This window comes from Sturnus vulgaris, chromosome 5 (assembly GCF_052056855.1).
Source record: "Sturnus vulgaris isolate bStuVul1 chromosome 5, bStuVul1.hap1, whole genome shotgun sequence".
Classification (NCBI taxonomy): Eukaryota; Metazoa; Chordata; class Aves; order Passeriformes; family Sturnidae; genus Sturnus; species Sturnus vulgaris.
In genome coordinates, this window is record NC_142247.1 from 9247517 (window position 1) to 9261434 (window position 13918).

Below are 13918 nucleotides of genomic sequence, written 5' to 3' on the forward strand. Positions count from 1 at the left end.
ATTGACTTCTGGGCGCTTCATTTGTGGTGTGGCTCTAAAGCTGTTTCTGTAGCTCCCTGGCTAAGTGGGACTCTCTGCCCACTCATTTCCCCATGCAGAGATACCCTGCAGAGGATTTAGGCAGCTTGGCCATGTCAGGTAACAGGTTCATCCAGTTTTACATTGTCTTATTATGCCAGATTGTTCTGAAAAGCGTGGCTCTCCTTTAGCATTGATGTCCTGGTCAGTGAAGAATCCGATTTTGTCATTACTCTCTTTGCTTTCCAGGCTGCTCCTTTCCATTCTGATTTCTCTTGCTTTCCTCCTTTGCAATCCACGTGTTTACACAGATGTAATTAAGGAGCTCTTATCACCTCCAAGGTGTTGGTGCTCTCTGATAGAATTCTGTTTATTACATCCAAATTGTATTTCGAGTGGAATTTCCAAAGCGCTGTGCTGGCATCGCCTACACTGCATCTCCTCCCTCCTTATGCCCATTCATTTTGTTCTTCTGTCAGAATGCATAATCCAACATGGATTTTATGGTTTAGGGCTTTTTTTCCTCTCTAAAGGAAAACAAGGCTTCAAGAATCACTGCAACATCTCAGAAGTGTTTTCTCCTGTGGTCCTGCTGGCTTCAAAGGGAGCTGCACAGTGTGACCAAGGGCTCACAGTTTGCAGGCTGCCTTTGATTTTTTTGTCTTCCATTGAGAATGTAGAGGCAGGATTTGCAGAGCTTGATTCTTTCATATTTGGAAGGGTTAGCATTGCACTTAGTGCTCCTGGGAGTCAGATCTCTTGACCTTTTTGATGGTCTCTCTGTGATGCTTTTGAAATAATGCTTGGGGTGTCTGACAGCCCCATGGGCATTCTGTGATGCAGGCAGGCCTGAAATAGAATCACAAATTTGTATTGGTGTGAGACAGCCAAATGGTGCTCAGTAATTTTTGGGACCCTAAAAACCCCAGAAAACAGGGATCCCCTGTAAATATCCGCTTCTGGAGTGCCTTGCTGAAAATGTTGCACTTGAATGCTATTTCATAAAATCACATGGCTGCACAGCCATAAGCCCGTGAAATTCTCATCCCTGAAAATGTCCTGGTAATGCTAAACTTGGAACTAAATTAGGTCATATTTAACAGGAGTTTTTCAGTTGTATGTCCTATATAAACCTTTGAAAATGTGAGGGCAAGGCAGTGTGTGTTAGTGTGGGAGTTCAGTGGATAAGGCTGGGAGTTACCTGAAAGAGGAAAGACATTAAGTTGGAGAGAAATCCCTGTGTGAAGTCTTCAGTGAGATTACTGAGGTTCAGAATGGACATGAGAAAAAAACTAGAAGTCACCACGTGGGTAGTTTAGCAGTGGACTGAGTCATCTGGAGAGCTGGTGGGCAACTCCAGCCTTTGAAATGTCCAGGATTTGGCTGGATGAAGCTGGCCTAGCATTGATGGTGGTGCTGCTCTGAGCAGGAGGTTGGTCTAGATCACTTTTGTCGTGGTTTAACCTCAGCTGGCAACTGAGCCCCACACAGCCACCCCCTGCCCTGCAGTGCCACAGGGGAGAGAATGGGCAGGTGAAAGTGAGAAAAACTCGTGGGCTGCAAGCAAAGCAAAACGTGGAACTCATTCACCACTGCCATGGTTCAGCTCTCTGCAGGGCTCCATCAAGTACAACACTGACCTGAGAAAACAAACACCATCACTGCCAACATCCCCACTTCCTGCCCCTCCTCCTGTGTGCTGTGGTGTGGGAAATCCCTTTGGTCACTGGGGATCAGCTGTCCCAGCTGTGTCCTCTCCCAGCCCCTCACTGGTGAGAAGCAGAGAAGACCTTTGCTCTATGCAAGCCCTGCTCAGCAAGAACTAAAATATCCCAGTATTATCCACAGTTTCCAGCAAAAATCTGAGGCATAGTTCTGCACTAGCTCCAGTGAAGAAAATTACCCCAGCCCAAACTCCCTGAATTCCAGCTAGCAGTCCTGTGTTGAGAATAGGTGCTACATGAGTAAAAACAGGAGAGAGAACAAGACATCACAGATTGTTCTGAGAACTGCAGGCTAGAGCTCAGGAATCACCTTTCCTGTCCTTCCTGTGCCAGGAATGAAGCAGGAGAAAGGTCACACTGTGGGATCTTCCAGGGACAGGGGAATCCTGAGGACTTCAGGGCTGTGCATCATCCAGTCATGCTGGGGAGAAAGGCTGTGCCTTGGCTTGGGCCAGCTGCTTCAGCCCAGGCTTTGTATTCCATGGCTCTCAGCCCTCTGGAGGTTGGGATGTGTGAGCAGGAGGCAGGATTCTGCCCACCTGTGTGGCAAATCTCTGTGTCTTCATTTACAATTTGCTCTCCTGCTCTTGGTGTCATGATCCTGAGGGCACTAATAGGACTAATTAACCTGATTAGCTGATTACCACAACACACCTGATATAGACTGAGCTCCCTGTCAGCTCTGGCTGGAGGCACCAGGCTCAGTCTGACTCGTGTTGCAGGTATGCTTGTGCCTAGTCTTGTCTTCTACTCTCCTGGGTGGATTTTGGATGTGTGTTGGATGTGCAACTTTGGCTGCTTTGAGAACAGGAGTACTCCTAGAATTGGGGTATGGATAACTTTGTGCTTGTTAACTTATATCACAATGCAGAAAGGGGACCTGTCATAAAACAAGAGAGAGATCTCTTTTGTTTAGAGGCACGATGTCCTTTCTGCTTCATTCAGCCAAACTGCCAAGTTTTTTTTCTATGTTTGAGGAACTGGTAGGTGAGGGAGGATTTTCTGGTTGATGGTGCACAGCATTCAGGTTTTTAGCCAGCTCTCTGTTGTTGGAGAGAGATATTAAACCCTTTGGGCTCTGCTCTAAAGCTCACTGAAGTCACCCAAAACTCAGTCACTGTCTTTTGTGGAAATACAGTGCAAAGTCAGAAGTGGCAGGTTTGTTTGCAGTAAGCAGGACTTGATAAACAATGTGAGAAGTTTAGGTTGTGCTTTAATTCACAGAACAATTTGTATTGTCTCATAAACAGTGCCTGAACAGGAGATTTCCAAGTGAAACTTGGAAGGAAGAAATTGTGTTATTTGTAGCTCTGGTCCATCAGATGTGCTGTGACTGCATCTGGGTACTGAAGTGGTGCAACACTGTAATATTTGTGTTATCAAAGTGTATTTGAGATAAAAAACCAAAAGGTTTTGGCTCCTTGTGGTCAACAGACCTCTCAAGACAGAGTAGCTGGCTGAAGTTCAGTGTGGGCACCTGTTTTTCCTTATTTAAATGTGCCTCTCCCTCCTCTCTGATGCAGTGTGCTCCGTGGTGTGTTCTACTTCCACATTTAAAGGTTTTTTTCTCCAATAGCCTGCCTCAGCAGCTGTCAGCTCACACTGTGGGTACCACCTGGGGTGGGTGGAATGGCAGCTCTTGGAGTGCATGAAGTGCTGTGAGTTACTTCAAGGTGAAAAGCTCTCCAGAGACAGCAGGCACTGTGCTGCTGGGTGCTCTCCAGCCTGCAAAGGGTCCCTGTTCCTTGGTTTCACTGTCCCTCAGGATAGAGGCTTTGGTGGGGGAGAACAGAACAGCATTCCTACCCGTGTTGGTCCCTGGAGCCCTGGGAAAGAGGGAAGTTCTCCTCTGCTGAGCAAGATGAGGAGTAGAAAATGTGTCAGTCCCCTCCCAGGCTGGGCTGGCGTTGCCTGCAGAGTGCTGCTGGCCATCAGGGAGCTCCCATGGCACTCTGGGTTTGTAGCCATGGTGCCAAACACAGCTAAGCTGTGCTGCTTCAGAGCAGAGTATCCTCACGTGGGGGAAGGGTTTGGCAGTGATGCTTTAAATCTCCAAATAACAGCCTCAGGAGATGTTGTCTTCTCCTTTCCCTGCTAAGCTTTGGAACACTTGTGCTGAGGTGTCATCAGTCCTAGGAATGCTGCAACATAAAAGTTGTTTTTTGTTTACCTTGCTATATTTAGGCCTCACTTACAATAGGAGTACTAAACTTGGAATGTTTGGAGCATACGGGGGTGTTGATATATTATATTTAGCTGGATCTGTCAGTTATACAAGCATCTGTCACAGACACAGCAGATGGCAGAAAGCCCTGATAGGGTTCAGAGGGAAAAGAACCAAGATCTTGGTTATTGGGGACAGGGTATGCTTAGGAGTGGAAAAAAAGCTCATAAAACATTTGTCTATTTTCTGTGGGGAAGCAAGAGCTGGACTCTGATGAATCTAGGAGAAGTGATTGCAATAGTTAAAAGTTTAAAAGCTGAGCTAGCTCAAGGATGTCACTTGAGCTGGGGTGCATTTTGGTTTGGGGGCTGTACAAAGCTAAATGAGAACTCAGTCCTTAGGCCAGGGAGCTTTGCAACCTGTTGGCTCTGTGGATTTTTCTTTGTGGCTGCAGCTGTTGGAGCTGAGGTGAAGGAAATGTTTGACTGGGAATGTGGCTTCACAGCCAGCTCACCCTGACTGAATTGTGTGTGATGTGCTGCCAAAAGGAGCAGCTCCTCTGCCTGCACTCAGCTGATGCTCCCAGCAGCCCAAATCTACTTGGGTGTTCTGGCAGCTGTGCTGTGACTCACATCAGCTCCCTGAGCTTGCCTCAAAATTCAGCTTCCAGCTCTGCCAGCCTGTGGATGCAGTCACCATGGAGCTGGAATATTGGTGGTGCTGGTGGAAAATGGGGGACTGGGAGAAGAACAGGGTATCCAGAGTTATGGGCTGGGCAGAAAGTGAGGCCCAGTCCTTAAGGGTCTCACGGGGTCTCTCCACATTCTCCTGTGACAGCGGCTGGACATGAGCCCAGGTGTGCCCAGGGGGACAAGAGGCCAATGGCACCTGGGCTGTGCCAGCCATGGGGTGGCAGCAGGGCCAGGGCAGGGACTGTCCCCTGTGCTGGCACTGCTGGGGCCACCCCTCAGATCCTGGGGCACTGCTGGGAACCTCAGCACAAGAAAGACACCGAGGGGCTGGAGCGTGTCCAGGGAAGGGAACGGAGCTGGGGAAGGGGCTGGAGCAGCAGGAGGGGCTGAGGGAGCTGGGAAAGGGGCTCAGCCTGGAGAAAAGGAGGCTCAGGGGGAACCTTCTGGCTCTGCACAACTCCCTGACAGGAGGGGACAGCTGGGGGGGTCAGGCTCTGCTCCCAGGGAACAGCAACAGGATGAGAGGAAACAGCCTCAAGCTGGGCCAGGGGAGGTTCAGGTTGGATATCTCATAGAATTTCTTCACAGAAAGGGTGGGCAGGCATTGGAAAGGGCTACCCAAGGAAGTGGTGGAGTCTCCATCCCTGGAGGTGTCCAAGGAAACAGCTGAATGTGGCACTTAATGCTTTAGTTGATAAGGTGGGGATTGCTTAAAGCTTGTACTCGGTGATTTTGGGCATCTTTTACAACATCAATGATCCAGTGCTTCTATTCTGTGATTCTAAAGGTGACTGAGATCTTGGCAGGGTGTGTTTGTACTAGGATGGGGCTCGGCCTAACTTTGCTTTAACTGTCCTAGGAATGCTTTCCCCACTTCACATGAAGATGTGTTAAGTGATTTATTGTGGTCATTTTACTTTTTCACTAACATGCACTTGCTTAAACAGACTCCGTGTATCATCAATTAGGATGAATTATGAATTAAGTTGAATTGGCTTAAAACTACCCATTTTTGCAGACTGTACCAAGTGGCTTTTCTTCCTCAAGAAAATGCTTTCATTCTTTTGCTCAAGAAGCAGGCAAACAAAATCCCCAAGACAAACTAATTAATGTAGCAGATGTGGTGTGGTAGGAAAATCAACCCCTTCTGAAATGCTGAGGCCAGGTAGTTCAAGTCACCACTTCCCTCTGCTTTCAGTGCTGAGCCAGAGCAGGGACACCAAGGGATCAGAGGGATGGAGCAGCTCTGCTGTGAGGAAAGGCTCAGGGAATTGGGATTGTTAAGGCTGGAGAAGAGAAGGCTTTGGGGTGACCTCAGTGGTAGAAGGAGAGGTACCATTGGCAAGCTGCTGAGGGAAGCTGAAGGACTGGGGGAGGTGGGAAGGAAATAGGGAGAGAGGGGAAAGGATGAAGTCCTGAAGCTTTCTGTTTACCTGTTTATTTGAAATGTGTGGTGGGAATGAAACCTTTTTAAACAAACAACTTTGCAGCCAATAGGAACGAATCAGTGATTATAATTTTCATAGAAGTGCTTCATTTTCTCTCTGGCTTGTCTCCAGGACTTAATCAAGGCTTTCTTGGAAATGTTGGGTTTGCAGGCAGTGTGAATACATTTCAGAGGCAATTTTTGGTTTGCTGCTTGCTTTCTGTGCAGCTGCAGGGATGTGTTTAAGTGAGTAGGATGCTGCTCTCTGTTCTGTTGATGATACATAACTTTTCCACACATAAGTTAGTGGGAACCTGCTGAATCCCAGGAGCAGTATTAGCCCCTCAGAGGTAATTGAGCTTTTGTGCAAGTCCCAGCTACTGGTTTTGAGAGTAACCTCTATCCTGAAGAGGTGAATGAAGCTTTGAGTTCTTACCAGTAAAGGTGAAAGTTGTTCTGGTACAGAGGATAGATTTGCAGTGAGTTATGTGAAAGGTGAAACTCGATATTGGTGAAGGTTCTCCCATGAAGAAGTAAAGTTTTCCACTGGAAGGACTTCATGCAGTGCCCTTTCCCATTTTAATGTGCTTTGGAATAAAAATGATTCATCAGCCTTCTTGTTGCCAGTCAGGTGATAATCCCAGTTAGATAATGCTGAGTGGCATTGTTCTGGTGCAGACAGAAAACAGGGCAGCACTTCACTCTCCATACCCTGGTGCATGAAGCTGTCATCTCTGCTGGTGATCAATAATGCTGCAGAAATAGCTGTGCCATTGGTTATGGCTGCACCTTGCAGGTAGTGAATATTTGCTCAGCAGCAACTTATTGTGTGCACATTTCCAGGTTGATTTGAAGAAATGTATCTTTTAAGATGATACCATCTGCTAATTCAGGTACCTGAGAAAAGTATTTAATGTATATTTTTGCTGTGGACTTATAAGTAAAAAGAATTTCCCCCATGAACCCCCACAAAAAACCCAACCAAACTTCCAAACCTGTCATATTCTGTAATTCTGGCTTGTTAATAGCAGCAGTTAAAACACCAACTGATGATAATTTACTTTCCTTTGTTTTTCTCTGGATTTACCTCCTCAGATAGAACACTGCTTCTTCCAGAATATCTTCTTACCGAAGAAAACATTTTTAGCTGACCCCAAACAATTCAGCCAAAGGAATATTAATAAAAAGAGCTATTAATAATTCTTGCACTGAATAGACTTTAACTTCAACAGGAATACTATTTCAAAATGCAGCAGCTCAGCCTAAGGACAACAAGCCATGTTTATTTTGTAGCTGATTCAACAGTTGGAGTTCAGTTACATCCAAATGCTTTGAGGAAAATTAATCAAGTAATGGGGGATGGAGGCAGTCAGGGGAAGTCTGATTTTATTTCAGACTCCAGACCATCTGCTTTCAAAAAGGCATTGCTCTTAGATGGAAGATATCTTTTCTTAATTAATTAACTTTCTAGGTACTTTTTTTGTTTGTATGTTACCCTACCATAATGTGTTCTTATCAGCATGTAAAGTTCCTTGTTTTCCTGAGGGCTGCTAGATGCCCATGTCAGACGTTTTTGATCTTGTGGAGAGAAAAATAGTCACTTTTGGGGAAGTGGAAACTGAAGTAGAGTATTTAGATGGCATTGAAACTCAAGTTACCAGTGGAATGTTGCTGAGGATATGGTGGGATCCAACATTCCCTCCTTTGGAACACAGGGTGGATGCCACACACTTGTCAGCTTTCTTTTCTGGAAAAGAATATCCTTATACTCTTCCCACTCCCTTCCATGAGCAGGCAAGAAGGAGGTGCCCAGGGAGCTACAGGCTGGTCATGTTCACCTTGATCTCGGCAGAAAGTGATGGAACAACGTGCCCTGGGAGGTATTTCCAGGCACAGGAAGGTGACCAAGAAGAGGCTGCATGGGTTTACCAAAGGGATGTCGTGCTTGACCAAGCCAGACAACCTTCTGTGAGGAAATGACTGGGTTGGTGGATGAGGGCCCAGCAGAGGACATTGTCCACCTGGACCTCAGTAAGGCTTTTGATACTGTGTCCCTCTCAGCAGGGCAGATGGAGGGTGGGGTAAGTCAGAAGACAGAGAACAGGCTGAAGGGGATGGTCAGTGGCACAAAGTCTAAATGGAGTCCAGTCCTATCCAACATCCTCATTTGTGATGTGGATGATGGGCAGAGTGTTCCCACAGCAGACAGAACTGGGAGTGGTGGCTGGTGTCCCTGGGGGCTGTGCTGCCATCCAGGGAAACCTGGAGAAATGAGTGCAGGAACCTCCTGGTGCTCAGGAAGGAGGAGTGCAAAGTCCTGTGGACCTGGGGAGGAAGAGGCACCAGAATTTGCTGGGGACTGAGTGACTGGGAAACAGCTTGGCGGGAAAGGAGCTGGCAGGCACCAGGATGGATGTGTACTCTGGTAGCAAAGAAAGTTAAAATATCCTGAGCTGTGTTAGAGGATCATTGTCAGCAAGTCAAGGAGGTGATCCTTCCCCTCTGTTTAGCACTGGGGAGACCACCTGGAGTATTGTCTGAAGTGCTGGGAGCCCAGTAAAAGAAAGACAAGGATGTGCTGGAGAGAGTCTGATGAAGGGACTGGAGCATTTCTGCTGTGAGGAAAAGCTGAGAGTGCTGTAACTCTTGAGAGATCTCAAGGGAATCACCAAGGTGTAGAATTATCTGATGGGAGTAGGTAAATAAGATGAAGCTTGGCTTTTTTCCATGGTGCACAACCACAGGACTAAAGGCAACAGGCATAAACTAGAACACAAACTGGTTCTTTGGTTGTTGCTTGGTTGGGTTTTTGTTTGTTTGGGGTTTTTTTTCAAGTGACTGAACACTGGCACAGGTTGCCCAGGGAGGTTTTGCAGTTTTCATCCTTGGAGATATTCCAAAGCTGACTGGTCATGGTTCTGGGCAGGCAGCTGTGGCTGGTCCTACCTGAGCAGGGGGTTGGGCCAGTGGGTTGGTTCTGTGATCAATAGTGAAAATAACTCCCTGAGTTTCCTCTCACACACAAGGTCTGATTTGGGAAAAGCTTCTGCTGATGGTGACTGCATTTAACTCTTGAATTTGTTCCTAACTTGTCTGTACAGTTCTGCAGAGCAGAAGCCTGAAGGGACTCTTGTACCACTCACTCTGCTGTTGTCACTGATGAAAGATAAAGTTCAGGAATATACTGGAAAAATGACACGAATCACCATTTTATAAATAACATGACCTATATCCCTGCATTAGGCATCTCTTGAAACCTCTTTTCCTTTTAGGAAAAGACTGCTTTGTGGAATGCTTTTTATATTATTTCATACCTCTCAAGAGGCTGTTTTCCCCATCTTAGTATTGGGATATTTTTATTGACACTTGTGCCAGTTTTTGCACTTTAATTCATCTGTTTTAGTTGTAGATTCCCATTTTAATTCTCCATCCTATGTCTGTCCTGTGAGAATCCCAAATGCCTGGAGATGATCATTATTCTTCCTCACTTGAGAGTCTGCCTGTGTAATGCTGCACCATATAGACAGTGGTGGGTGTGGTATAGGATCCTTCTGGTGTTTCCAGTTTTCAGAGCTGATAAGGTGGTTATACCCTCCTACACAACCTGGCTGAAGACTCGTTTGGTGGCTGCATCATCAAACTGGTTGCTCTGTGAATTTCCCTTTTTGGCTTTTAGTACTGTTCTTCAGCAGCACCACAATCCACTTCTCCTTCCCTCTGCCTATCTACCTTTTCAAGCCTCTTTAATAGATCAGAATCCAGCTTGTTAAAACAAAATTTGTGAAAACATTTGGTGACATTCACTAGCTTATTGAAGTCTGCCAAAAAGAAAAAAAGAAGAGAATTCAGAGTTACAGAATCAGTCAGAGCGGTAATGTGGGTAGGAAATTATTTGTATATATATTTGCATTTTTCTGGCTAATATACAATACCTGAGGATCTGAGTTGGACAGGGCAGCAGAGTCATGCTGATCCTGTTGTTGGGAGAACAAATGACAGAAGAAAGCATTAATCTTGTTTGTATTTCTCTCAAAGAGTCTCTGAAGTAATTTTTTTATCCCTTCACTGTACTACTTGGGTTTTGGGGGTTCCAGTTTTGGGGGTTCCATTTCTGTGTGCCCTGTGAATGCCATCTGTGCATTACTGTGAATGGTAATTGGGGAGGCCAGGTTACAAATTAGTGCTCAACTATTCCAGCAATTAACATTACTTAATAATAGAATCATGGAATGGCCTGGTTTGGAAGGGACCTGAAAGATCATCTCGATCCAGTGCCCCTGCCATGAGCAAGAACATCTCCCACTGGACCAGGTTGCTCAGAACAAGGAGTAATCTCCTTCCTAGACTGTGAGCACTGCATTTGTTTCACTCTGTTTTTTTACAGTCAGTTGAGAGGAAAAGGAATTGCTGGGTGTGATTCATGGACAGCCTTAAATGTTGACCAGATAGTAAGTGGATCATGCTGCAGAAATACCAGTTTGACCCCAGACTGTAATGGGAGTTCAGATCACTGGCTGAGTTGTTAAGTGAGTCCATAAATCACTGGAGATAACCAGGGTAAATCCAACCCCTGGTTTCTAAAATCTGTGAGAGATTAAATACAAGTCTGATGTAATTTTCAGCCTTATGAGGAATGCCAGAGCTTCTGCAGACCGAGATGACCCATGAAGTACCTGGGGAGCTCTGCAACACAATATTTGAAACATCTGCAGAAGGGGCTGTGATTCAATTGGTGTAGTGGTATTTCAGATTCATCTTTCAGGTTTTAAGCGTATTTTTTTTTTTTTTTAGTCTCTGTATAAATATCAGAGTTCTGTTTGGCTCATGCTTGATGGTTCATTGCTAACTTAAATAGATAAATTAATGCATTGCTGTATGGAGTTTTTTGGGGATAGATCCACCAAATGATGGGCTCTGAAGTGCTCAGTTACTGCTTCAGCTGGGGCCACAGAAGGACCTGGGATGGAGTGGGTGGTGAGATGGAGAGGGTGACATTGTTTTCTCTGTTCTCTAATTCCCTTTTCATGAATTGTGTTAAGGTTGGATCTCACATTTTGCATGAGTCAGGAGTGCTGTAGTGGTAAACATGAGTTTCTAGTCAAGCATAAGTGCCACATGGGAGAGGATCAAAAGAAAATGTGGAAAAAAAGCACTGTAGACTCAAGTGGGGATGGCAGAAGGGGGGAGTGTGATGGTTCTGTTCTTTGGCCTTCCAGAGATCTCCATGGAAATGAGTCTACCAAGTTAAAAAATAAGAAGGCTGAGCTACGTGCTTTATCAAAAATATACCAGATTGAGGTGGAAGAGAGCACTTCTTTAAAAAAAAAAAAAAGAGTATTTTTGTCAAAGATGGGGAGGTGGGAGGAAAGTCCACTAATGCTTTGCAACTTAGTAGTAACAAGCACCCACAGGAGGAAAATATATCTGAGTGCCTCTGTGCCTGAGGAGGAATGAATGGGAGAGTGTAGATGTGGGCTAGCTTGTGTATGGAATGGAGGGGTTGTACCTTTGAGCAGTTGGATGGAGGGGGTTGTTCTGCTGCCTATGAATGAGCAATCTGGCTTTCTAACCCTCTCTAGGGTTATTTTTTTCTCTTTCCCTTTGGAGCCTGGTAATCACCAGGTTCTGCTGGTGGCCTCACACACATGAAGGCATTACAATAAATGCTTGCACTGACCTCGTAAGAAAGGACTGGGAGGACATTAAGAAATTGTGTTTGGGGAAGTGTAGTCCGTATGCATCATCACAGCCACGAAGGTTAATCTGAATTTCTTGTTGTGTAAGAGCTGGATGTGATTGGGAAACCAGAGGGACAGCCTTGTATGTGACAAACAAAACCTGCTGAGTTTTCTGGTAGTGTAAAATGAGTTGACAACAAGTAGATTTATGTGCAGTCAGTCCTTATCTCCTAAAGCATGCACAACACATGGATGCAGGCACTCACTTCCCCAGTATTTTCAGTGCCCCTACAGAAAATTAGTATTTATTCAACATTCACAGAGTCACAAAATGGCCTGGCTTGGAAGGGACCTTAAAGAGCATCTTGTTCCAACCCCCTGCCATGGGATGGGGCAGCCAACCTGTGCCAGGGCCTCACCACCCTCCCAGGGAACAATTCCTTCCCAATATCCAATCTAACCCTGCTCTGTGTCAGTGTGAAGCCATTGCCCCTTGTCCTGTCACTCCAGGCCCTTGTCAAGAGTCTCTCTCCATCTTTCCTGTGGGCTCCCTTCAGGCACTGGAAGGCCACAATGAGGTCACCCCAAAGCCTTCTCCTCTCCAGGCTGAACAATCCCAATTCCCTGAGCCTTTCCTCCCAGCAGAGCTGCTCCGTCCCTCTGATCCCTTGGTGTCCCTGCTCTGTCGTGGCTCCAGCAGCTCCCTGTCCTTGCTGTGCTGGCCCAGGGCTGGGTGCAGCCCTGCAGGGGGGTCTCAGCATATTCCCAGGCTCTGTGGCTCATGTACTTCCCACAGATTTGCATCACTGGGTTTCCACTGTTTTCCCTATTGCATTGTTCAGGGTTTTCTTTCTTATGTCATCAGTGAAAATAATGTTTATCCTCCAAGCTCACATGGCTCAAGGCGTATCAATAACTGCTGTGAAGTTGCTTGGGTGGCTTGTTTTTGTGTTTTGGGGGGTTTTGTTTATTTGGTTGGTTTTCTTCGGGTTTTTTTGTTCTCTTTGCCTTAAGGAAAAGGAGGGTGCTGCACTATGGAATAAATAAAAGGGGCTTTTTAACCTAGCAAGGAATGCTGCTGTCCCCCACTGATGCACAGAAGTAGGAAACAAGTGTGGAAGGAGAGGTGCTGATGGTTGGCTGGGATGTTTTATCTGAGAAAGAGCCCAGCTCTTTCAGAGTTCAGCTTTCCCCACTTCTGCATCACTCTGAAGTCTTAAGAATCTTAATGCTTATATTTTAAGTCCAAGAGTGTTTTTTTACAGGCATTTACACTTGCTTTTGCCTGAAGATGTAAACAGCATGGTCTTGAAGTCTTCTGTGCTGGCAGAGAGCCCAGCTCAGCAAATATTGATCCGAAGGGAAGCTTTGGATGCTGCTGCACAGCAACATAGGAATATCAGCTTCTCTTCATGTCCCTTCCATGGTGGGAGAAATGCATGTGGAATATTCCTTCTTGCTGTCTTTGCAACAGATGGAAAGTGCACAAACAGAAAAGCATGAATTTTAGATCTGTAGGGGGGTGGGGAAGTAATATCTTGGAGGACAAGCCACAGTCATTGTCACTCCAGGAGTTTACTGTTATTAATTGTCAGCTTCTGTCCCTTATTTTTCCCTAATAAAGACTCCAGAAGGCTTTTCCACTTAGTGAACAACCTGTTCTACACAACAGGGAGTAAGGAAGATGAATTCATCTCTATCTCAAATTTGGATGAGGAAAGAGTGGAACATTTGGTCTGTAGTGAGGGGACACAAGCTGCCTCTTCAAAAACGATCTTCCACAAACTCCAGTTAAGTGGAGTGCTGGGTTTTGTGAAGTTATCCCAAGACTGGAAATGTGTGTGTGTTTCTTTATTTTTTTTATGTTAAAGCTGTGAGATTCATGCCCAAAAGCACAGTCTTAGAAGCAACATTTAAAAGGTTTGAAACACTGTTTGAGAAATGTTTTTTGTTCAAGCTTCTCTTGTTCTTGCTACCTAGGCTGTATATTTTGACCCTGCTTGAGCACAGTGGTGGGACCAGATGACTCACTGTGGTCCCTTCCAAATTTACCTATTCTGTGATATTTGTATATGCTGGTGACATTGCTCCCATTTCTCCATAATTTTTTGATGGGTAACCTTAAGAAAAGATGCTGCAAACCGTCCTACCCCTCATTTATCTTAGTCTTTAAACAGAAATTTCCTTTTCTACTACTTTTTCTGTCTATCCATTTA